The sequence below is a fragment of the Anthonomus grandis genome, unplaced genomic scaffold (assembly GCF_022605725.1).
Source record: "Anthonomus grandis grandis unplaced genomic scaffold, icAntGran1.3 ctg00000490.1, whole genome shotgun sequence".
Lineage (NCBI taxonomy): Eukaryota > Metazoa > Arthropoda > Insecta > Coleoptera > Curculionidae > Anthonomus > Anthonomus grandis.
Window position 1 is genome coordinate 14,900 of NW_026088515.1, and position 23,696 is coordinate 38,595.

General features: G+C 29.4%; 2 long non-coding RNA genes across 8 annotated transcripts; one reads left to right on the top strand and one right to left on the bottom strand.

Annotated features, from left to right (window-relative positions):
• Window positions 1–103: 103 nt before the first annotated feature.
• On the bottom strand, window positions 104–13,245 carry LOC126749662 (uncharacterized). 3 transcript variants are annotated; one of them, XR_007665246.1, is made up of 3 exons: window positions 13,105–13,245; window positions 11,040–11,211; window positions 104–225 (listed from the first exon to the last, which is right to left on the bottom strand). It is a non-coding gene; the product is annotated as an uncharacterized LOC126749662 (long non-coding RNA). The 3 variants fall into 3 exon arrangements; XR_007665247.1 differs by lacking the exon at window positions 104–225 and adding an exon at window positions 1,330–1,432; XR_007665248.1 differs by lacking the exon at window positions 104–225 and adding an exon at window positions 9,689–9,835.
• LOC126749659 (uncharacterized) lies at window positions 6,624–23,222 on the top strand. 5 transcript variants are annotated; one of them, XR_007665236.1, is made up of 4 exons: window positions 6,624–6,998; window positions 8,870–9,155; window positions 9,210–9,344; window positions 22,804–23,222. It is a non-coding gene; the product is annotated as an uncharacterized LOC126749659 (long non-coding RNA). The 5 variants fall into 5 exon arrangements; XR_007665239.1 differs by lacking the exon at window positions 9,210–9,344 and adding an exon at window positions 22,598–22,732; XR_007665238.1 differs by lacking the exons at window positions 8,870–9,155; window positions 9,210–9,344 and adding exons at window positions 22,258–22,543; window positions 22,598–22,732.
• The last annotated feature ends 474 nt before the right edge of the window (window positions 23,223–23,696 follow it).

Sequence of the window (23,696 nt, forward strand, 5' to 3'; positions counted from 1 at the left end):
TAAAGATAGAGCTTTCATTTAAAAACTGTCAAGTACTCCTTGCAGAGGGGCACCTTGTACATAATTATCAAAATTAAAAAAATTATAGTTTTTGAAAAAAATCAAAATTTCGGTTTTTTACAATTAACATGTACTTTTTTAGATCGAAAATTTTGCATAACTTTTTTGTTATTAAAGATAGAGCTTTCATTTAAAAACTGTCAAGTACTCCTTGCAGAGGGGCACCTTGTACGTAATAATCAAAAACTAAAAATATTATAGTTTTTGAGAAAAATCGAAATTTCGGTTTTTTACAATTAACATGTACTTTTTTAGATCGAAAATTTTGCATAACTTTTTTATTATTAAAGATAGAGCTTTCATTTAAAAACTGTCAAGTACTCCTTGCAGAGGGGCACCTTGTACGTAATAATCAAAAACTAAAAATATTATAGTTTTTGAGAAAAATCAAAATTTCGGTTTTTTACAATTAACATGTACTTTTTTAGATCGAAAATTTTGCATAACTTTTTTGTTATTAAAGATAGAGCTTTCATTTAAAAACTGCCAAGTACCCCTTGCAAAGGTGCATCTTGTATGTAATTATGAAAAATAAAAATATTATAGTTTTTGAGAAAAATCAAAGTTTCGGTTTTTTACAATTAACATGTACTTTTTTAGATCGAAAATTTTGCATAACTTTTTTGTTATTAAAGATAGAGCTTTCATTTAAAAACTGTCAAGAACTCCTTGCAGAGGGGTACCTTGCACATAATTATCAAAATTGGAAAAATTATAGTGTTTGAGAAAAATCGAAATTTCGGTTGTTTACAATTAACATGTCCTTTTTTAGATCGAAAATTTTGCATAACTTTTTTGTTATTAAAGATAGAGCTTTCATTTAAAAACTGCCAAGTACTCCTCGCAAGGGGGCACTTTGCACATAATTATCAAAATTGAAAAAATTATAGTTTTTGAGAAAAATCGAAATTTCGGTTTTTTACAATTAACATGTACTTTTTTAGATCGAAAATTTTGCATAACACTTTTGTTATTAAAGATAGAGCTTTCATTTAAAAACTGTCAAGTACTCCTGGTAAAGGGGCACCTTGCACATAATTATCAAAATTGAAAAAATTATAGTTTTTAAGAAAAATCGAAATTTCGGTTTTTTACAATTAACATGTACTTTTTTAGATCGAAAATTTTGCATAACTTTTTTGTTATTAAAGATAGAGCTTTCATTTAAAAACTGTCAAGTACTCCTTGCAAAGGGGCACCTTGTACGTAATAATCAAAAACTAAAAAAATTGTAGTTTTTGAGAAAAATCGAAATTTCGGTTTTTTACAATTAACATGTACTTTTTTAGATCGAAAATTTTGCATAACTTTTTTGTTATTAAAGATAGAGCTTTCATTTAAAAACTGTCAAGTACTCCTTGCAGAGGGGCACCTTGTACGTAATAATCAAAAACTAAAAATATTATAGTTTTTGAGAAAAATCGAAATTTCGGTTTTTTACAATTAACATGTACTTTTTTAGATCGAAAATTTTGCATAACTTTTTTATTATTAAAGATAGAGCTTTCATTTAAAAACTGTCAAGGACTCCTGGCAAAGGGGCACCTTGCACATAATTATCAAAATTTAAAAAATTATAGTTTTTGAGAAAAATCGAAATTTCGGTTTTTACAATTAACATGTACTTTTTTAGATCGAAAATTTTGCATAACTTTTTTGTTATTAGAGATAGAGCCTTCATTTAAAAACTGTCAAGTGTTCCTTGTGAAGGGGCATCTTGTACCTAATTACCAAAAACTGAAAATTTTATAGTTTTTGAGAAAAATCGAAATTTCGGTTTTTTACCATTAACATGTACTTTATTAGATCGAAAATTTTGCATAACTTTTTTGTTATTAGAGATAGAGCCTTCATTTAAAAACTGTCAAGTGTTCCTTGTGAAGAGGCATCTTGTACCTAATTACCAAAAACTGAAAAATTTATAGTTTTTGAGAAAAATCGAAATTTTGGTATTTTTCTATTAACATGTACTTTATTAGATCGAAAATTTTGCATAACTTTTTTGTTATTAGAGATAGAGCCTTCATTTAAAAACTGTCAAGTGTTCCTTGTGAAGGGGCATCTTGTACCTAATTACCAAAAACTGAAAAATTTATAGTTTTTGAGAAAAATCGAAATTTCGGTTTTTTACCATTAACATGTACTTTATTAGATCGAATATTTTGCATAACTTTTTTGTTATTAGAGATAGAGCCTTCATTTAAAAACTGTCAAGTGTTCCTTGTGAAGAGGCATCTTGTACCTAATTACCAAAAACTGAAAAATTTATAGTTTTTGAGAAAAATCGAAATTTTGGTATTTTACTATTAACATGTACTTTATTAGATCGAAAATTTTGCATAACTTTTTTGTTATTAGAGATAGAGCCTTCATTTAAAAACTGTCAAGTGTTCCTTGTGAAGGGGCATCTTGTACCTAATTACCAAAGACTGAAAAATTTATAGTTTTTGAGAAAAATCGAAATTTCGGTATTTTACTATTAACATGTACTTTATTAGATCGAAAATTTTGCATAACTTTTTTGTTATTAGAGATAGAGCCTTCATTTAAAAACTGTCAAGGACTCCTGGCAAAGGGGCACCTTGCACATAATTATCAAAATTTAAAAAATTATAGTTTTTGAGAAAAATCGAAATTTCGGTTTTTACAATTAACATGTACTTTTTTAGATCGAAAATTTTGCATAACTTTTTTGTTTTTAGAGATAGAGCCTTCATTTAAAAACTGTCAAGGACTCCTGGCAAAGGGGCACCTTGCACATAATTATCAAAATTTAAAAACTTATAGTTTTTGAGAAAAATCGAAATTTCGGTTTTTTACAATTAACATGTACTTTTTTAGATCGAAAATTTTGCATAACTTTTTTGTTATTAGAGATAGAGCCTTCATTTAAAAACTGTCAAGTGTTCCTTGTGAAGGGGCATCTTGTACCTAATTACCAAAAACTGAAAAATTTATAGTTTTTGAGAAAAATCGAAATTTCGGTTTTTTACCATTAACATGTACTTTATTAGATCGAATATTTTGCATAACTTTTTTGTTATTAGAGATAGAGCCTTCATTTAAAAACTGTCAAGTGTTTCTTGTGAAGAGGCATCTTGTACCTAATTACCAAAAACTGAAAAATTTATAGTTTTTGAGAAAAATCGAAATTTTGGTATTTTACTATTAACATGTACTTTATTAGATCGAAAATTTTGCATAACTTTTTTGTTATTAGAGATAGAGCCTTCATTTAAAAACTGTCAAGTGTTCCTTGTGAAGGGGCATCTTGTACCTAATTACCAAAGACTGAAAAATTTATAGTTTTTAAGAAAAATCGAAATTTCGGTATTTTACTATTAACATGTACTTTATTAGATCGAAAATTTTGCATAACTTTTTTGTTATTAGAGATAGAGCCTTCATTTAAAAACTGTCAAGGACTCCTGGCAAAGGGGCACCTTGCACATAATTATCAAAATTTAAAAAATTATAGTTTTTGAGAAAAATCGAAATTTCGGTTTTTACAATTAACATGTACTTTTTTAGATCGAAAATTTTGCATAACTTTTTTGTTATTAGAGATAGAGCCTTCATTTAAAAACTGTCAAGGACTCCTGGCAAAGGGGCACCTTGCACATAATTATCAAAATTTAAAAAATTATAGTTTTTGAGAAAAATCGAAATTTCGGTTTTTTACAATTAACATGTACTTTATTAGATCGAAAATTTTGCATAACTTTTTTGTTATTAGAGATAGAGCCTTCATTTAAAAACTGTCAAGTGTTCCTTGTGAAGGGGCATCTTGTACCTAATTACCAAAAACTGAAAAATTTATAGTTTTTGAGAAAAATCGAAATTTCGGTTTTTTACCATTAACATGTACTTTATTAGATCGAAAATTTTGCATAACTTTTTTGTTATTAGAGATAGATCCTTCATTTAAAAACTGTCAAGTGTTTCTTGTGAAGGGGCATCTTGTACCTAATTACCAAAAACTGAAAAATTTATAGTTTTTGAGAAAAATCGAAATTTTGGTATTTTACTATTAACATGTACTTTTTTAGATCGAAAATTTTGCATAACTTTTTTGTTACTAGAAATAGAGCCTTCATTTAAAGACTGTCAAGTGTTCTTTGTGAAGGGGCATTTTGTACCTAATTACCAAAGACTGAAAAATTTATAGTTTTTGAGAAAAATCGAAATTTCGGTATTTTACTATTAACATGTACTTTATTAGATCGAAAATTTTGCATAACTTTTTTGTTATTAGAGATAGAGCCTTCATTTAAAAACTGTCAAGTGTTCCTTGTGAAGGGGCATCTTGTACCTAATTACCAAAAACTGAAAAATTTATAGTTTTTGAGAAAAATGGAAATTTCGGTTTTTTACCATTAACATGTACTTTATTAGATCGAAAATTTTGCATAACTTTTTTTGTTATTAGAGATAGAGCCTTCATTTAAAAACTGTCAAGTGTTCCTTGTGAAGGGGCATCTTGTACCTAATTACCAAAAACTGAAAAATTTATAGTTTTTGAGAAAAATCGAAATTTCGGTATTTTACTATTAACATGTACTTTATTAGATCGAAAATTTTGCATAACTTTTTTGTTACTAGAGATAGAGCCTTCATTTAAAGACTGTCAAGTGTTCTTTGTGAAGGGGCATCTTGTACCTAATTACCAAAGACTGAAAAATTTATAGTTTTTGAGAAAAATCGAAATTTCGGTATTTTACTATTAACATGTACTTTATTAGATCGAATATTTTGCATAACTTTTTTGGTATTAGAGATAGAGCCTTCATTTAAAAACTGTCAAGTGTTCCTTGTGAAGGGGCATCTTGTACCTAATTACCAAAAACTGAAAAATTTATAGTTTTTGAGAAAAAGCGAAATTTCGGTTTTTTACAATTAACATGTACTTTTTTAGATCGAAAATTTTGCATAACTTTTTTGTTATTAAAGATAGAGCTTTCATTTAAAAACTGTCAAGGACTCCTGGCAAAGGGGCACCTTGCACATAATTATCAAAATTGAAAAAATTATAGTTTTTGAGAAAAATCTAAATTTCGGTTTTTTACAATTAACATGTACTTTTTTAGATCTAAAATTTTGCATAACTTTTTTGTTATTAAAGATAGAGCTTTCATTTAAAAACTGTTAAGTACTCCTTGCAAAGGGGCACCTAGTACGTAATTATGAAAAACTCAAAAATTTACGGTTTTTGAAAAAAATCGAAATTTCGGTTTTTTACAATTAACATGTACTTTTTTAGATCGAAAATTTTGCATAACTTTTTTGTTATTAAAGATAGAGCTTTCATTTAAAAACTGTCAAGTACTCCTTGCAAAGGGGCACCTTGAACATAATTATCAAAATTGAAAAAGTTATAGTTTTTGAGAAAAATCGAAATTTCGGTTTTTTTACTATTAACATGTAGTTTTTTAGATCGAAAATTTTGCATAACTTTTTTACTATTAAAGATAGAGCTTTCATTTAAAAACTGTTAAGTGCTCCTTGTGAAGGGGCACCTTGTACGTAATTACCAAAAATTGAAAAGTTTACGGTTTTTAAGAAAAATCGAAATTTCGTTTTTTTACTATTAACATGTACTTTTTTAGATCGAAAATTTTGCATAACTTTTTTGTTATTAAAGATAGAGCTTTCATTTAAAAATTGTCAAGTACTCCTGGCAAAGGGGCACGTTGCACATAATTATCAAAATTAAAAAAATTTTAGTTTTTGAGAAAAATCGAAATTTCGGTTTTTCACAATTAACATGTACTTTTTTAGATCGAAAATTTTGCCTAACTTTTTTATTATTAAAGATAGAGCTTTCATTTAAAAATTGTCAAGTACTCCTGGCAAAGGGGCACCTTGCACATAATTATCAAAATTTAAAAAATTTTAGTTTTTGAGAAAAATCGAAATTTCGGTTTTTTACAATTAACATGTACTTTTTTAGATCGAAAATTTTGCATAACTTTTTTGTTATTAATGATAGAGCTTTCATTTAAAAACTGTCAAGTACTTTTGGCAAAGGGGCACCTTGCACATAATTATCAAAATTGAAAAAATTATAGTTTTTGAGAAAAATCGAATTTTCGGTTTTTTACAATCAACATGTACTTTTTTAGATCGAAAATTTTGCGTTTAACCGAAACTTTTTTGGTAATAAAGATAGAGCTTTCATTTAAAAAATGTCAAGTACTCTTAGTAAAGGGGCATCTTGTACGAAATTATTAAGAACTGAAAAATTTACGGTTTTCTTCAAAAATCGAAATTTCGGTTTTTACCATTACCATGTACTTTATTAGATCGATAACTTGGAGCCCATCTTTCGCCTCAAAAACGAGGTCGAAGAAATACCCGATTTCTTAGTTCTGCTCGGATTTCCTTATAACCCGGTATTTTCGTGATCTACCTAATGAGAACAATCCGCTGGTATAGTTGTAATAATGGAAAGGAGGGAGTATATAATTTCTTACTGAAAAACAGTGTGGGGTGGGTGGGGGGAATAAGGGTTGACTCACTCGTTCACATCTGACCGAACCTTTTATCCTTCAGCTCTCTCTGCATCGACCAGGACCAACCTCTAAAAATGACCGAAACAGTGGTGGGGGACGTATATCGAGACATGCAGCACAGTTTGTCATGGATCGTCTCCTTTATGGGCCTATTATTCGGTCGGACCTGATACACCAGAGGACGTTAGTGGTCGCTTTCTTTACCTACTTGATCAAGGACAATGTAGAGAGCAAACAGGCGGTTTTGATAGAAAATCTACTGGAGATGATTCTGGATGTCCAGCTGGACCAGAGCTGCTTGGTGCGGAAGATTGGGGTTCAAGGATTGGGGTATGCTGCGGAGAATTTGAGTAAGGAGCTCGTAGTGCGGTACTGCAATCAGATACTAAGCATTTTGATGAACTGCTTGGATTATCACAATTTAGGGTAAGTGTCTTAACTTTTCTCAAAAATCTTCTATAACTCTGTTATTTTTTGTTTTACGGATAAATGTCGTTTTTTATGATTTGTTCTATTTTTGATCAGGAATTCAATGCTAAAAGAAAATTTTCCATATTCGTACTGGTTTTTGGAGAAAATGAGGAAAAACTGTTTAAAGGTTTTTCCCCATTTTCTAGAAAACTGTTGGACTTGAAAATGATTTTTCTACTGTATCTTATGCGCATTAAGATTCTAAACAACTTTTGTTTAAACAATTTTTTTTTCCAACCAATAGTTTTCTCGAAAAAAAAATAAAAACCGTAATTATGAACATTTTTCCATGGGTACCCCTTGGATCTCTTGCAGACAATTTTTTGGGAAAATTGGGTATAACTTTTTATTGGTAAATTTTTTAAAAAAGTTTTATGAGACTTTTTTGAAGTGTTTTCGATGATTTATCGGTTTATAAAAAAAAAAAAATTCAAAAATTTTTTTTTCAGTTTTGACTTAAAAATCGTCAAATTTTTCAAAAATTTCTCATAACTCCTTTATTTTTAATTTTTTAACTAAATGTTATTCTTTATGATTTGTTCTATTTTTGATCGGGAATTCAATGCTAGAAGAAAGTTTTTCATATTCCCATTGGTTTTCGATAAAATGAGGAAAAACTGTTTAAAGGTTTTTTCCAATTTTCTGGAAAACTGCTGAACCTAAAAATTATTTTTCTACTGCATCTTATGCGCATTGAGATTCTAAATAACTTTTGCTAAAACAATTTTTTTCTCCAACCAATAGTTTTCTCGAAAAAAAATAAAAACCGTAATTATGAACTTTTTTCCATGGGTACCCCCTTGGATCTTTTGCAGACAATTTTTTGGGAAAATTGGGTATAACTTTTTAGTGGTAAATTTTTCAAAAAAATTTTATAAGACTTTTTTGACGTGTTTTGGATGATTTATCGGTTTCCAGAAAAAAAAAAATTTCAATTTTTAAAAAATTTCAAATTTTTTAGAAACCTTACCATAAGTCCTTTATTTTTCGTTTTATGGTTAAATGTTATTCTTTATAATTTGTTCTATTTTTAATCCAAAAAAAGATTTATTGTTATAAGGTGTTTAAATCATGGGCAGAATGGCAGGTTTGGCACATCAATAACTTCTTTCGCGTATATGACACCTTTGAAGAAGAAGAAGAGAAGTAGCAGTAACGAGAGTGAGAACGAAACGAGGGTGAGAAAGGGACAGACTACTGGTTTATACATATACAGATATCTGGTTTCCCCGACTTCTGTAAGCGTTTCAATATCTGTCCCTTCCCTTCTCTTCCCTCATTTCTCTTCTCACTTTGGTTACTGCTACTTCTCTTTTTCTTCTCTTCTTCTGGAAAAAATTATTGATTTCTTACAGGCAGTTGAGGCCAAAGTTTCTTTTTATTCTTCTTCTTCTTCTTCTCCCTCTTCTTCTTTAAAGACCTGAAATACCTGGGTGACCTTTACACATACTTACTTTAAATAAATCTCTTCCAGGAGAATCACAAATAAAACATCTAATTTTGACAGTGACAATTTATTAATTGATTGATTTTATTGACTGATAAATGACCGGCAAGCTTTCCTGATCTTGTTTCCTGTAATTATCACTGACTTTGTTTCTGGTGATCAAATCTCGATATGGATTTTATTGAGTTTTTAGTCCACATTATCAATATTGTCCATTTTCTAAGTCAATTCAGTGAAAATTCCAGGATTTATTTCTTAATAAATAAATAGGACCTGAAGAAATAACTCGACAACGATCAACTTAACCGTAGGTTCCTTGAAAGATCCTATTCTTATTTTAATCATTTACAAAATGATGGACCTATTCTTCCTTATCTAGGAACGAAAGCGAGCTGATCCTGGAATCGTTGCAATCCTTCTCGAAACTCCTGAACAGTTTGCCAGGGTACAAATTCCATCCCTTTCAAGTTACCGCAGCAGTGAGGATCAAGTTCCTATTCAGTCAAGAGGATCCACGTCTAAGGAGGACTTCGATCCAGTTATTAGGAGATCTGGCAACGTCCCTTGGTTAGGAGACCAATTTGGAGGCATCCAAGGAGCAGATCCAAGGGAACCTCATCACTTTACTTTTGCATCTATGCGATCCAGACGTGTATGTTGTCAAGGTATGACTTTTTGGATCATTTTACTCACTTAACTCATGCATCTACCCCATTTAGGCCTGTAAAAGTACGATCCAGAAGGTCGGCCCTTATCTGGATTGTCTGGAGGTAAACCGCATGATCCAGGAGTGTTTGGGCGACGAAACCGACTTGATGTTCACGGATTTTATTAAGGAGTTAATTAAACGCATGGTAAGTAAATGGCAGCACCTTAAATGTAATATTAATGCAGTTCGTCTGTAATATATTTTGAATTTAATTAGGGATATATGGAATCAATGATATCAAGGTTATCTGGGGGTCAAATCGAGGACGAACTGGTTTAAAGGTCGTGTCTAAGGGCCAATGCCGCCCTTGTCACCGGTTTGTTCTACGCCGAACTACTACCAGAGAATAAACCGAAAGTTCCATTGGAAACTGTCTGTGATAAACTGATCAGACTGATGCAAGACGAGTCAGAAGAAGTTAGGATTAAGGCAAGTCAAGCTATATCATGTTTGTTTTTATAATTATTGTAGAACGGATTGTGCTAGGGGGATAGTATGAATAAGTCTTTTTATCGAAATTTCGGTTTTTTACCATTAACATGTACTTTATTAGATCGAAAATTTTGCATAACTTTTTTGTTATTAAAGATAGAGCTTTCATTTAAAAACTGTCAAGTACTCCTTGCAGAGGGGCACCTTGCACATAATTATCAAAATTAAAAAAAATATTGTTTTTGAGAAAAATCAAAATTTCGGTTTTTTACAATTAACATGTACTTTTTTAGATCGAAAATTTTGCATAACTTTTTTGTTATTAAAGATAGAGCTTTCATTTAACAACTGTCAAGTACTCCTTGCAGAAGGGCACCTTGCACATAATTATCAAAATTGGAAAAATTATAGTTTTTGAGAAAAGTCGAAATTTCGATTTTTTACAATTAACATGTACTTTTTTGGATCGAAAATTTTGCATAACTTTTTTGTTATTAAAGATAAAGCTTTCATTTAAAAACTGTCAAGTACTCCTTGCAGAAGGACACCTTGCACATAATTATCAAAATTAAAAAAATTATAGTTTTTGAGAAAAATCAAAATTTCGGTTTTTTACAATTAACATGTACTTTTTTAGATCGAAAATTTTGCATAACTTTTTTGTTATTAAAGATAGAGCTTTCATTTAAAAACTCTCAAGTACTCCTTGCAGAGGGGCACCTTGCACATAATTATCAAAATTGGAACAAATATAGTTTTTGAGAAAAGTCGAAATTTCGATTTTTTACAATTATCATGTACTTTTTTAGATCGAAAATTTTGCATAACTTTTTTGTTATTAAAGATAGAGCTTTCATTTAAAAACTGTCAAGTACTCCTTGCAGAGCGGCACCTTGCACATAATTATCAAAATTGGAAAAATTATAGTTTTTGAGAAAAGTCGAAATTTCGATTTTTTACAATTATCATGTACTTTTTTAGATCGAAAATTTTGCATAACTTTTTTGTTATTAAAGATAGAGCTTTCATTTAAAAACTGTCAAGTACTCCTTGCAAAGGGGCACCTTGCACATAATTATCAAAATTGGAAAAATTATAGTTTTTGAGAAAAGTCGAAATTTCGATTTTTTACAATTATCATGTACTTTTTTAGATCGAAAATTTTGCATAACTTTTTTGTTATTAAAGATAGAGCTTTCATTTAAAAACTGTCAAGTACTCCTTGCAGAGCGGCACCTTGCACATAATTATCAAAATTGGAAAAATTATAGTTTTTGAGAAAAATCGAAATTTCGGTTTTTTACAATTATCATGTACTTTTTTAGATCGAAAATTTTGCATAACTTTTTTGTTATTAAAGATAGAGCTTTCATTTAAAAACTGTCAAGTACTCCTTGCAAAGGGGCACCTTGCACATAATTATCAAAATTAAAAAAATTATAGTTTTTGAGAAAAATCAAAATTTCGGTTTTTTACAATTAACATGTACTTTTTTAGATCGAAAATTTTGCATAACTTTTTTGTTATTAAAGATAGAGCTTTCATTTAAAAACTGTCAAGTACTCCTTGCAGAGGGGCACCTTGCACATAATTATCAAAATTGGAAAAATTATAGTTTTTGAGAAAAGTCGAAATTTCGATTTTTTACAATTATCATGTACTTTTTTAGATCGAAAATTTTGCATAACTTTTTTGTTATTAAAGATAGAGCTTTCATTTAAAAACTCTCAAGTACTCCTTGCAGAGGGGCACCTTGCACATAATTATCAAAATTGGAACAAATATAGTTTTTGAGAAAAGTCGAAATTTCGATTTTTTACAATCATCATGTACTTTTTTAGATCGAAAATTTTGCATAACTTTTTTGTTATTAAAGATAGAGCTTTCATTTAAAAACTGTCAAGTACTCCTTGCAGAGGGGCACCTTGCACATAATTATCAAAATTGGAAAAATTATAGTTTTTGAGAAAAGTCGAAATTTCGATTTTTTACAATTATCATGTACTTTTTTAGATCGAAAATTTTGCATAACTTTTTTGTTATTAAAGATAGAGCTTTCATTTAAAAACTGTCAAGTACTCCTTGCAAAGGGGCACCTTGCACATAATTATCAAAATTGGAACGAATATAGTTTTTGAGAAAAGTCGAAATTTCGATTTTTTACAATTATCATGTACTTTTTTAGATCGAAAATTTTGCATAACTTTTTTGTTATTAAAGATAGAGCTTTCATTTAAAAACTGTCAAGTACTCCTTGCAAAGGGGCACCTTGCACATAATTATCAAAATTGGAACGAATATAGTTTTTGAGAAAAATCGAAATTTCGGTTTTTTACAATTATCATGTACTTTTTTAGATCGAAAATTTTGCATAACTTTTTTGTTATTAAAGATAGAGCTTTCATTTAAAAACTCTCAAGTACTCCTTGCAGAGGGGCACCTTGCACATAATTATCAAAATTGGAACGAATATAGTTTTTGAGAAAAGTCGAAATTTCGATTTTTTACAATTATCATGTACTTTTTTAGATCGAAAATTTTGCATAAATTTTTTGTTATTAAAGATAGAGCTTTCATTTAAAAACTGTCAAGTACTCCTTGCAAAGGGGCACCTTGCACATAATTATCAAAATTGGAACAATTATAGTTTTTGAGAAAAATCGAAATTTCGGTTTTTTACAATTATCATGTACTTTTTTTAGATCGAAAATTTTGCATAACTTTTTTGTTATTAAAGATAGAGCTTTCATTTAAAAACTGTCAAGTACTCCTTGCAAAGGGGCACCTTGCACATAATTATCAAAATTGGAACAATTATAGTTTTTGAGAAAAATCGAAATTTCGGTTTTTTACAATTATCATGTACTTTTTTAGATCGAAAATTTTGCATAACTTTTTTGTTATTAAAGATAGAGCTTTCATTTAAAAACTCTCAAGTACTCCTTGCAGAGGGGCACCTTGCACATAATTATCAAAATTGGAAAAATTATAGTTTTTGAGAAAAGTCGAAATTTCGATTTTTTACAATTATCATGTACTTTTTTAGATCGAAAATTTTGCATAACTTTTTTGTTATTAAAGATAGAGCTTTCATTTAAAAACTGTCAAGTACTCCTTGCAAAGGGGCATCTTGCACATAATTATCAAAATTGGAACAATTATAGTTTTTGAGAAAAATCGAAATTTCGGTTTTTTACAATTATCATGTACTTTTTTAGATCGAAAATTTTGCATAACTTTTTTGTTATTAAAGATAGAGCTTTCATTTAAAAACTCTCAAGTACTCCTTGCAGAGGGGCACCTTGCACATAATTATCAAAATTGGAAAAATTAAAGTTTTTGAGAAAAGTCGAAATTTCGATTTTTTACAATTATCATGTACTTTTTTAGATCGAAAATTTTGCATAACTTTTTTGTTATTAAAGATAGAGCTTTCATTTAGAAACTGTCAAGTACTCCTTGCAGAGGGGCACCTTGCACATAATTATCAAAATTAAAAAAATTATAGTTTTTGAGAAAAATCAAAATTTCGGTTTTTTACTATTAACATGTACTTTTTTAGATCGAAAATTTTGCATAACTTTTTTGTTATTAAAGATAGAGCTTTCATTTAAAAACTGTTAAGTACTCCTTGCAAAGGGGCACCTAGTACGTAATTATGAAAAACTCAAAAATTTACGGTTTTTGAAAAAAATCGAAATTTCGGTTTTTTACAATTAACATGTACTTTTTTAGATCTAAAATTTTGCATAACTTTTTTGTTATTAAAGATAGAGCTTTCATTTAAAAACTGTCAAGTACTCCTTGCAGAGGAGCACCTTGTACATAATTATCAAAATTAAAAAAATTATAGTTTTTGAAAAAAATCAAAATTTCGGTTTTTTACAATTAACATGTACTTTTTTAGATCGAAAATTTTGCATAACTTTTTTGTTATTAAAGATAGAGCTTTCATTTAAAAACTGTCAAGTACTCCTTGCAGAGGGGCACCTTGTACGTAATAATCAAAAACTAAAAATATTATAGTTTTTGAGAAAAATCGAAATTTCGGTTTTTTACAATTAACATGTACTTTTTTAGATCGAAAATTTTGCATAACTTTTTTATTATTAAAGATAGAGCTTTCATTTAAAAACTGTCAAGTACTCCTTGCAGAGGGGCACCTTGTACGTAATAATCAAAAACTAAAAATATTATAGTTTTTGAGAAAAATCAAAATTTCGGTTTTTTACAATTAACATGTACTTTTTTAGATCGAAAATTTTGCATAACTTTTTTGTTATTAAAGATAGAGCTTTCATTTAAAAACTGCCAAGTACCCCTTGCAAAGGTGCATCTTGTATGTAATTATGAAAAATAAAAATATTATAGTTTTTGAGAAAAATCAAAGTTTCGGTTTTTTACAATTAACATGTACTTTTTTAGATCGAAAATTTTGCATAACTTTTTTGTTATTAAAGATAGAGCTTTCATTTAAAAACTGTCAAGAACTCCTTGCAGAGGGGTACCTTGCACATAATTATCAAAATTGGAAAAATTATAGTGTTTGAGAAAAATCGAAATTTCGGTTGTTTACAATTAACATGTCCTTTTTTAGATCGAAAATTTTGCATAACTTTTTTGTTATTAAAGATAGAGCTTTCATTTAAAAACTGCCAAGTACTCCTCGCAAGGGGGCACTTTGCACATAATTATCAAAATTGAAAAAATTATAGTTTTTGAGAAAAATCGAAATTTCGGTTTTTTACAATTAACATGTACTTTTTTAGATCGAAAATTTTGCATAACACTTTTGTTATTAAAGATAGAGCTTTCATTTAAAAACTGTCAAGTACTCCTGGTAAAGGGGCACCTTGCACATAATTATCAAAATTGAAAAAATTATAGTTTTTAAGAAAAATCGAAATTTCGGTTTTTTACAATTAACATGTACTTTTTTAGATCGAAAATTTTGCATAACTTTTTTGTTATTAAAGATAGAGCTTTCATTTAAAAACTGTCAAGTACTCCTTGCAAAGGGGCACCTTGTACGTAATAATCAAAAACTAAAAAAATTGTAGTTTTTGAGAAAAATCGAAATTTCGGTTTTTTACAATTAACATGTACTTTTTTAGATCGAAAATTTTGCATAACTTTTTTGTTATTAAAGATAGAGCTTTCATTTAAAAACTGTCAAGTACTCCTTGCAGAGGGGCACCTTGTACGTAATAATCAAAAACTAAAAATAATATAGTTTTTGAGAAAAATCGAAATTTCGGTTTTTTACAATTAACATGTACTTTTTTAGATCGAAAATTTTGCATAACTTTTTTATTATTAAAGATAGAGCTTTCATTTAAAAACTGTCAAGGACTCCTGGCAAAGGGGCACCTTGCACATAATTATCAAAATTTAAAAAATTATAGTTTTTGAGAAAAATCGAAATTTCGGTTTTTACAATTAACATGTACTTTTTTAGATCGAAAATTTTGCATAACTTTTTTGTTATTAGAGATAGAGCCTTCATTTAAAAACTGTCAAGTGTTCCTTGTGAAGGGGCATCTTGTACCTAATTACCAAAAACTGAAAATTTTATAGTTTTTGAGAAAAATCGAAATTTCGGTTTTTTACCATTAACATGTACTTTATTAGATCGAAAATTTTGCATAACTTTTTTGTTATTAGAGATAGAGCCTTCATTTAAAAACTGTCAAGTGTTCCTTGTGAAGAGGCATCTTGTACCTAATTACCAAAAACTGAAAAATTTATAGTTTTTGAGAAAAATCGAAATTTTGGTATTTTTCTATTAACATGTACTTTATTAGATCGAAAATTTTGCATAACTTTTTTGTTATTAGAGATAGAGCCTTCATTTAAAAACTGTCAAGTGTTCCTTGTGAAGGGGCATCTTGTACCTAATTACCAAAAACTGAAAAATTTATAGTTTTTGAGAAAAATCGAAATTTCGGTTTTTTACCATTAACATGTACTTTATTAGATCGAATATTTTGCATAACTTTTTTGTTATTAGAGATAGAGCCTTCATTTAAAAACTGTCAAGTGTTCCTTGTGAAGAGGCATCTTGTACCTAATTACCAAAAACTGAAAAATTTATAGTTTTTGAGAAAAATCGAAATTTTGGTATTTTACTATTAACATGTACTTTATTAGATCGAAAATTTTGCATAACTTTTTTGTTATTAGAGATAGAGCCTTCATTTAAAAACTGTCAAGTGTTCCTTGTGAAGGGGCATCTTGTACCTAATTACCAAAGACTGAAAAATTTATAGTTTTTGAGAAAAATCGAAATTTCGGTATTTTACTATTAACATGTACTTTATTAGATCGAAAATTTTGCATAACTTTTTTGTTATTAGAGATAGAGCCTTCATTTAAAAACTGTCAAGGACTCCTGGCAAAGGGGCACCTTGCACATAATTATCAAAATTTAAAAAATTATAGTTTTTGAGAAAAATCGAAATTTCGGTTTTTACAATTAACATGTACTTTTTTAGATCGAAAATTTTGCATAACTTTTTTGTTTTTAGAGATAGAGCCTTCATTTAAAAACTGTCAAGGACTCCTGGCAAAGGGGCACCTTGCACATAATTATCAAAATTTAAAAACTTATAGTTTTTGAGAAAAATCGAAATTTCGGTTTTTTACAATTAACATGTACTTTTTTAGATCGAAAATTTTGCATAACTTTTTTGTTATTAGAGATAGAGCCTTCATTTAAAAACTGTCAAGTGTTCCTTGTGAAGGGGCATCTTGTACCTAATTACCAAAAACTGAAAAATTTATAGTTTTTGAGAAAAATCGAAATTTCGGTTTTTTACCATTAACATGTACTTTATTAGATCGAATATTTTGCATAACTTTTTTGTTATTAGAGATAGAGCCTTCATTTAAAAACTGTCAAGTGTTTCTTGTGAAGAGGCATCTTGTACCTAATTACCAAAAACTGAAAAATTTATAGTTTTTGAGAAAAATCGAAATTTTGGTATTTTACTATTAACATGTACTTTATTAGATCGAAAATTTTGCATAACTTTTTTGTTATTAGAGATAGAGCCTTCATTTAAAAACTGTCAAGTGTTCCTTGTGAAGGGGCATCTTGTACCTAATTACCAAAGACTGAAAAATTTATAGTTTTTAAGAAAAATCGAAATTTCGGTATTTTACTATTAACATGTACTTTATTAGATCGAAAATTTTGCATAACTTTTTTGTTATTAGAGATAGAGCCTTCATTTAAAAACTGTCAAGGACTCCTGGCAAAGGGGCACCTTGCACATAATTATCAAAATTTAAAAAATTATAGTTTTTGAGAAAAATCGAAATTTCGGTTTTTACAATTAACATGTACTTTTTTAGATCGAAAATTTTGCATAACTTTTTTGTTATTAGAGATAGAGCCTTCATTTAAAAACTGTCAAGGACTCCTGGCAAAGGGGCACCTTGCACATAATTATCAAAATTTAAAAAATTATAGTTTTTGAGAAAAATCGAAATTTCGGTTTTTTACAATTAACATGTACTTTATTAGATCGAAAATTTTGCATAACTTTTTTGTTATTAGAGATAGAGCCTTCATTTAAAAACTGTCAAGTGTTCCTTGTGAAGGGGCATCTTGTACCTAATTACCAAAAACTGAAAAATTTATAGTTTTTGAGAAAAATCGAAATTTCGGTTTTTTACCATTAACATGTACTTTATTAGATCGAAAATTTTGCATAACTTTTTTGTTATTAGAGATAGATCCTTCATTTAAAAACTGTCAAGTGTTTCTTGTGAAGGGGCATCTTGTACCTAATTACCAAAAACTGAAAAATTTATAGTTTTTGAGAAAAATCGAAATTTTGGTATTTTACTATTAACATGTACTTTTTTAGATCGAAAATTTTGCATAACTTTTTTGTTACTAGAAATAGAGCCTTCATTTAAAGACTGTCAAGTGTTCTTTGTGAAGGGGCATTTTGTACCTAATTACCAAAGACTGAAAAATTTATAGTTTTTGAGAAAAATCGAAATTTCGGTATTTTACTATTAACATGTACTTTATTAGATCGAAAATTTTGCATAACTTTTTTGTTATTAGAGATAGAGCCTTCATTTAAAAACTGTCAAGTGTTCCTTGTGAAGGGGCATCTTGTACCTAATTACCAAAAACTGAAAAATTTATAGTTTTTGAGAAAAATGGAAATTTCGGTTTTTTACCATTAACATGTACTTTATTAGATCGAAAATTTTGCATAACTTTTTTTGTTATTAGAGATAGAGCCTTCATTTAAAAACTGTCAAGTGTTCCTTGTGAAGGGGCATCTTGTACCTAATTACCAAAAACTGAAAAATTTATAGTTTTTGAGAAAAATCGAAATTTCGGTATTTTACTATTAACATGTACTTTATTAGATCGAAAATTTTGCATAACTTTTTTGTTACTAGAGATAGAGCCTTCATTTAAAGACTGTCAAGTGTTCTTTGTGAAGGGGCATCTTGTACCTAATTACCAAAGACTGAAAAATTTATAGTTTTTGAGAAAAATCGAAATTTCGGTATTTTACTATTAACATGTACTTTATTAGATCGAATATTTTGCATAACTTTTTTGGTATTAGAGATAGAGCCTTCATTTAAAAACTGTCAAGTGTTCCTTGTGAAGGGGCATCTTGTACCTAATTACCAAAAACTGAAAAATTTATAGTTTTTGAGAAAAATCGAAATTTCGGTTTTTTACAATTAACATGTACTTTTTTAGATCGAAAATTTTGCATAACTTTTTTGTTATTAAAGATAGAGCTTTCATTTAAAAACTGTCAAGGACTCCTGGCAAAGGGGCACCTTGCACATAATTATCAAAATTGAAAAAATTATAGTTTTTGAGAAAAATCTAAATTTCGGTTTTTTACAATTAACATGTACTTTTTTAGATCTAAAATTTTGCATAACTTTTTTGTTATTAAAGATAGAGCTTTCATTTAAAAACTGTTAAGTACTCCTTGCAAAGGGGCACCTAGTACGTAATTATGAAAAACTCAAAAATTTACGGTTTTTGAAAAAAATCGAAATTTCGGTTTTTTACAATTAACATGTACTTTTTTAGATCGAAAATTTTGCATAACTTTTTTGTTATTAAAGATAGAGCTTTCATTTAAAAACTGTCAAGTACTCCTTGCAAAGGGGCACCTTGAACATAATTATCAAAATTGAAAAAGTTATAGTTTTTGAGAAAAATCGAAATTTCGGTTTTTTTACTATTAACATGTAGTTTTTTAGATCGAAAATTTTGCATAACTTTTTTACTATTAAAGATAGAGCTTTCATTTAAAAACTGTTAAGTGCTCCTTGTGAAGGGGCACCTTGTACGTAATTACCAAAAATTGAAAAGTTTACGGTTTTTAAGAAAAATCGAAATTTCGTTTTTTTACTATTAACATGTACTTTTTTAGATCGAAAATTTTGCATAACTTTTTTGTTATTAAAGATAGAGCTTTCATTTAAAAATTGTCAAGTACTCCTGGCAAAGGGGCACGTTGCACATAATTATCAAAATTAAAAAAATTTTAGTTTTTGAGAAAAATCGAAATTTCGGTTTTTCACAATTAACATGTACTTTTTTAGATCGAAAATTTTGCCTAACTTTTTTATTATTAAAGATAGAGCTTTCATTTAAAAATTGTCAAGTACTCCTGGCAAAGGGGCACCTTGCACATAATTATCAAAATTTAAAAAATTTTAGTTTTTGAGAAAAATCGAAATTTCGGTTTTTTACAATTAACATGTACTTTTTTAGATCGAAAATTTTGCATAACTTTTTTGTTATTAATGATAGAGCTTTCATTTAAAAACTGTCAAGTACTTTTGGCAAAGGGGCACCTTGCACATAATTATCAAAATTGAAAAAATTATAGTTTTTGAGAAAAATCGAATTTTCGGTTTTTTACAATCAACATGTACTTTTTTAGATCGAAAATTTTGCGTAACTTTTTTGGTAATAAAGATAGAGCTTTCATTTAAAAAATGTCAAGTACTCTTAGTAAAGGGGCATCTTGTACGAAATTATTAAGAACTGAAAAATTTACGGTTTTCTTCAAAAATCGAAATTTCGGTTTTTACCATTACCATGTACTTTATTAGATCGATAACTTGGAGCCCATCTTTCGCCTCAAAAACGAGGTCGAAGAAATACCCGATTTCTTAGTTCTGCTCGGATTTCCTTATAACCCGGTATTTTCGTGATCTACCTAATGAGAACAATCCGCTGGTATAGTTGTAATAATGGAAAGGAGGGAGTATATAATTTCTTACTGAAAAACAGTGTGGGGTGGGTGGGGGGAATAAGGGTTGACTCACTCGTTCACATCTGACCGAACCTTTTATCCTTCAGCTCTCTCTGCATCGACCAGGACCAACCTCTAAAAATGACCGAAACAGTGGTGGGGGACGTATATCGAGACATGCAGCACAGTTTGTCATGGATCGTCTCCTTTATGGGCCTATTATTCGGTCGGACCTGATACACCAGAGGACGTTAGTGGTCGCTTTCTTTACCTACTTGATCAAGGACAATGTAGAGAGCAAACAGGCGGTTTTGATAGAAAATCTACTGGAGATGATTCTGGATGTCCAGCTGGACCAGAGCTGCTTGGTGCGGAAGATTGGGGTTCAAGGATTGGGGTATGCTGCGGAGAATTTGAGTAAGGAGCTCGTAGTGCGGTACTGCAATCAGATACTAAGCATTTTGATGAACTGCTTGGATTATCACAATTTAGGGTAAGTTTCTTAACTTTTCTCAAAAATCTTCTATAACTCTGTTATTTTTTGTTTTACGGATAAATGTCGTTTTTTATGATTTGTTCTATTTTTGATCAGGAATTCAATGCTAAAAGAAAATTTTCCATATTCGTACTGGTTTTTGGAGAAAATGAGGAAAAACTGTTTAAAGGTTTTTCCCCATTTTCTAGAAAACTGTTGGACTTGAAAATGATTTTTCTACTGTATCTTATGCGCATTAAGATTCTAAACAACTTTTGTTTAAACAATTTTTTTTTCCAACCAATAGTTTTCTCGAAAAAAAAATAAAAACCGTAATTATGAACATTTTTCCATGGGTACCCCTTGGATCTCTTGCAGACAATTTTTTGGGAAAATTGGGTATAACTTTTTATTGGTAAATTTTTTAAAAAAGTTTTATGAGACTTTTTTGAAGTGTTTTCGATGATTTATCGGTTTATAAAAAAAAAAAAATTCAAAAATTTTTTTTTCAGTTTTGACTTAAAAATCGTCAAATTTTTCAAAAATTTCTCATAACTCCTTTATTTTTAATTTTTTAACTAAATGTTATTCTTTATGATTTGTTCTATTTTTGATCGGGAATTCAATGCTAGAAGAAAGTTTTTCATATTCCCATTGGTTTTCGATAAAATGAGGAAAAACTGTTTAAAGGTTTTTTCCAATTTTCTGGAAAACTGCTGAACCTAAAAATTATTTTTCTACTGCATCTTATGCGCATTGAGATTCTAAATAACTTTTGCTAAAACAATTTTTTTCTCCAACCAATAGTTTTCTCGAAAAAAAATAAAAACCGTAATTATGAACTTTTTTCCATGGGTACCCCCTTGGATCTTTTGCAGACAATTTTTTGGGAAAATTGGGTATAACTTTTTAGTGGTAAATTTTTCAAAAAAGTTTTATAAGACTTTTTTGACGTGTTTTGGATGATTTATCGGTTTCCAGAAAAAAAAAAATTTCAATTTTTAAAAAATTTCAAATTTTTTAGAAACCTTACCATAAGTCCTTTATTTTTCGTTTTATGGTTAAATGTTATTCTTTATAATTTGTTCTATTTTTAATCCAAAAAAAGATTTATTGTTATAAGGTGTTTAAATCATGGGCAGAATGGCAGGTTTGGCACATCAATAACTTCTTTCGCGTATATGACACCTTTGAAGAAGAAGAAGAGAAGTAGCAGTAACGAGAGTGAGAACGAAACGAGGGTGAGAAAGGGACAGACTACTGGTTTATACATATACAGATATCTGGTTTCCCCGACTTCTGTAAGCGTTTCAATATCTGTCCCTTCCCTTCTCTTCCCTCATTTCTCTTCTCACTTTGGTTACTGCTACTTCTCTTTTTCTTCTCTTCTTCTGGAAAAAATTATTGATTTCTTACAGGCAGTTGAGGCCAAAGTTTCTTTTTATTCTTCTTCTTCTTCTTCTCCCTCTTCTTCTTTAAAGACCTGAAATACCTGGGTGACCTTTACACATACTTACTTTAAATAAATCTCTTCCAGGAGAATCACAAATAAAACATCTAATTTTGACAGTGACAATTTATTAATTGATTGATTTTATTGACTGATAAATGACCGGCAAGCTTTCCTGATCTTGTTTCCTGTAATTATCACTGACTTTGTTTCTGGTGATCAAATCTCGATATGGATTTTATTGAGTTTTTAGTCCACATTATCAATATTGTCCATTTTCTAAGTCAATTCAGTGAAAATTCCAGGATTTATTTCTTAATAAATAAATAGGACCTGAAGAAATAACTCGACAACGATCAACTTAACCGTAGGTTCCTTGAAAGATCCTATTCTTATTTTAATCATTTACAAAATGATGGACCTATTCTTCCTTATCTAGGAACGAAAGCGAGCTGATCCTGGAATCGTTGCAATCCTTCTCGAAACTCCTGAACAGTTTGCCAGGGTACAAATTCCATCCCTTTCAAGTTACCGCAGCAGTGAGGATCAAGTTCCTATTCAGTCAAGAGGATCCACGTCTAAGGAGGACTTCGATCCAGTTATTAGGAGATCTGGCAACGTCCCTTGGTTAGGAGACCAATTTGGAGGCATCCAAGGAGCAGATCCAAGGGAACCTCATCACTTTACTTTTGCATCTATGCGATCCAGACGTGTATGTTGTCAAGGTATGACTTTTTGGATCATTTTACTCACTTAACTCATGCATCTACCCCATTTAGGCCTGTAAAAGTACGATCCAGAAGGTCGGCCCTTATCTGGATTGTCTGGAGGTAAACCGCATGATCCAGGAGTGTTTGGGCGACGAAACCGACTTGATGTTCACGGATTTTATTAAGGAGTTAATTAAACGCATGGTAAGTAAATGGCAGCACCTTAAATGTAATATTAATGCAGTTCGTCTGTAATATATTTTGAATTTAATTAGGGATATATGGAATCAATGATATCAAGGTTATCTGGGGGTCAAATCGAGGACGAACTGGTTTAAAGGTCGTGTCTAAGGGCCAATGCCGCCCTTGTCACCGGTTTGTTCTACGCCGAACTACTACCCGAGAATAAACCGAAAGTTCCATTGGAAACTGTCTGTGATAAACTGATCAGACTGATGCAAGACGAGTCAGAAGAAGTTAGGATTAAGGCAAGTCAAGCTATATCATGTTTGTTTTTATAATTATTGTAGAACGGATTGTGCTAGGGGGATAGTATGAATAAGTCTTTTTATCGAAATTTCGGTTTTTTACCATTAACATGTACTTTATTAGATCGAAAATTTTGCATAACTTTTTTGTTATTAAAGATAGAGCTTTCATTTAAAAACTGTCAAGTACTCCTTGCAGAGGGGCACCTTGCACATAATTATCAAAATTAAAAAAAATATTGTTTTTGAGAAAAATCAAAATTTCGGTTTTTTACAATTAACATGTACTTTTTTAGATCGAAAATTTTGCATAACTTTTTTGTTATTAAAGATAGAGCTTTCATTTAACAACTGTCAAGTACTCCTTGCAGAAGGGCACCTTGCACATAATTATCAAAATTGGAAAAATTATAGTTTTTGAGAAAAGTCGAAATTTCGATTTTTTACAATTAACATGTACTTTTTTGGATCGAAAATTTTGCATAACTTTTTTGTTATTAAAGATAAAGCTTTCATTTAAAAACTGTCAAGTACTCCTTGCAGAAGGACACCTTGCACATAATTATCAAAATTAAAAAAATTATAGTTTTTGAGAAAAATCAAAATTTCGGTTTTTTACAATTAACATGTACTTTTTTAGATCGAAAATTTTGCATAACTTTTTTGTTATTAAAGATAGA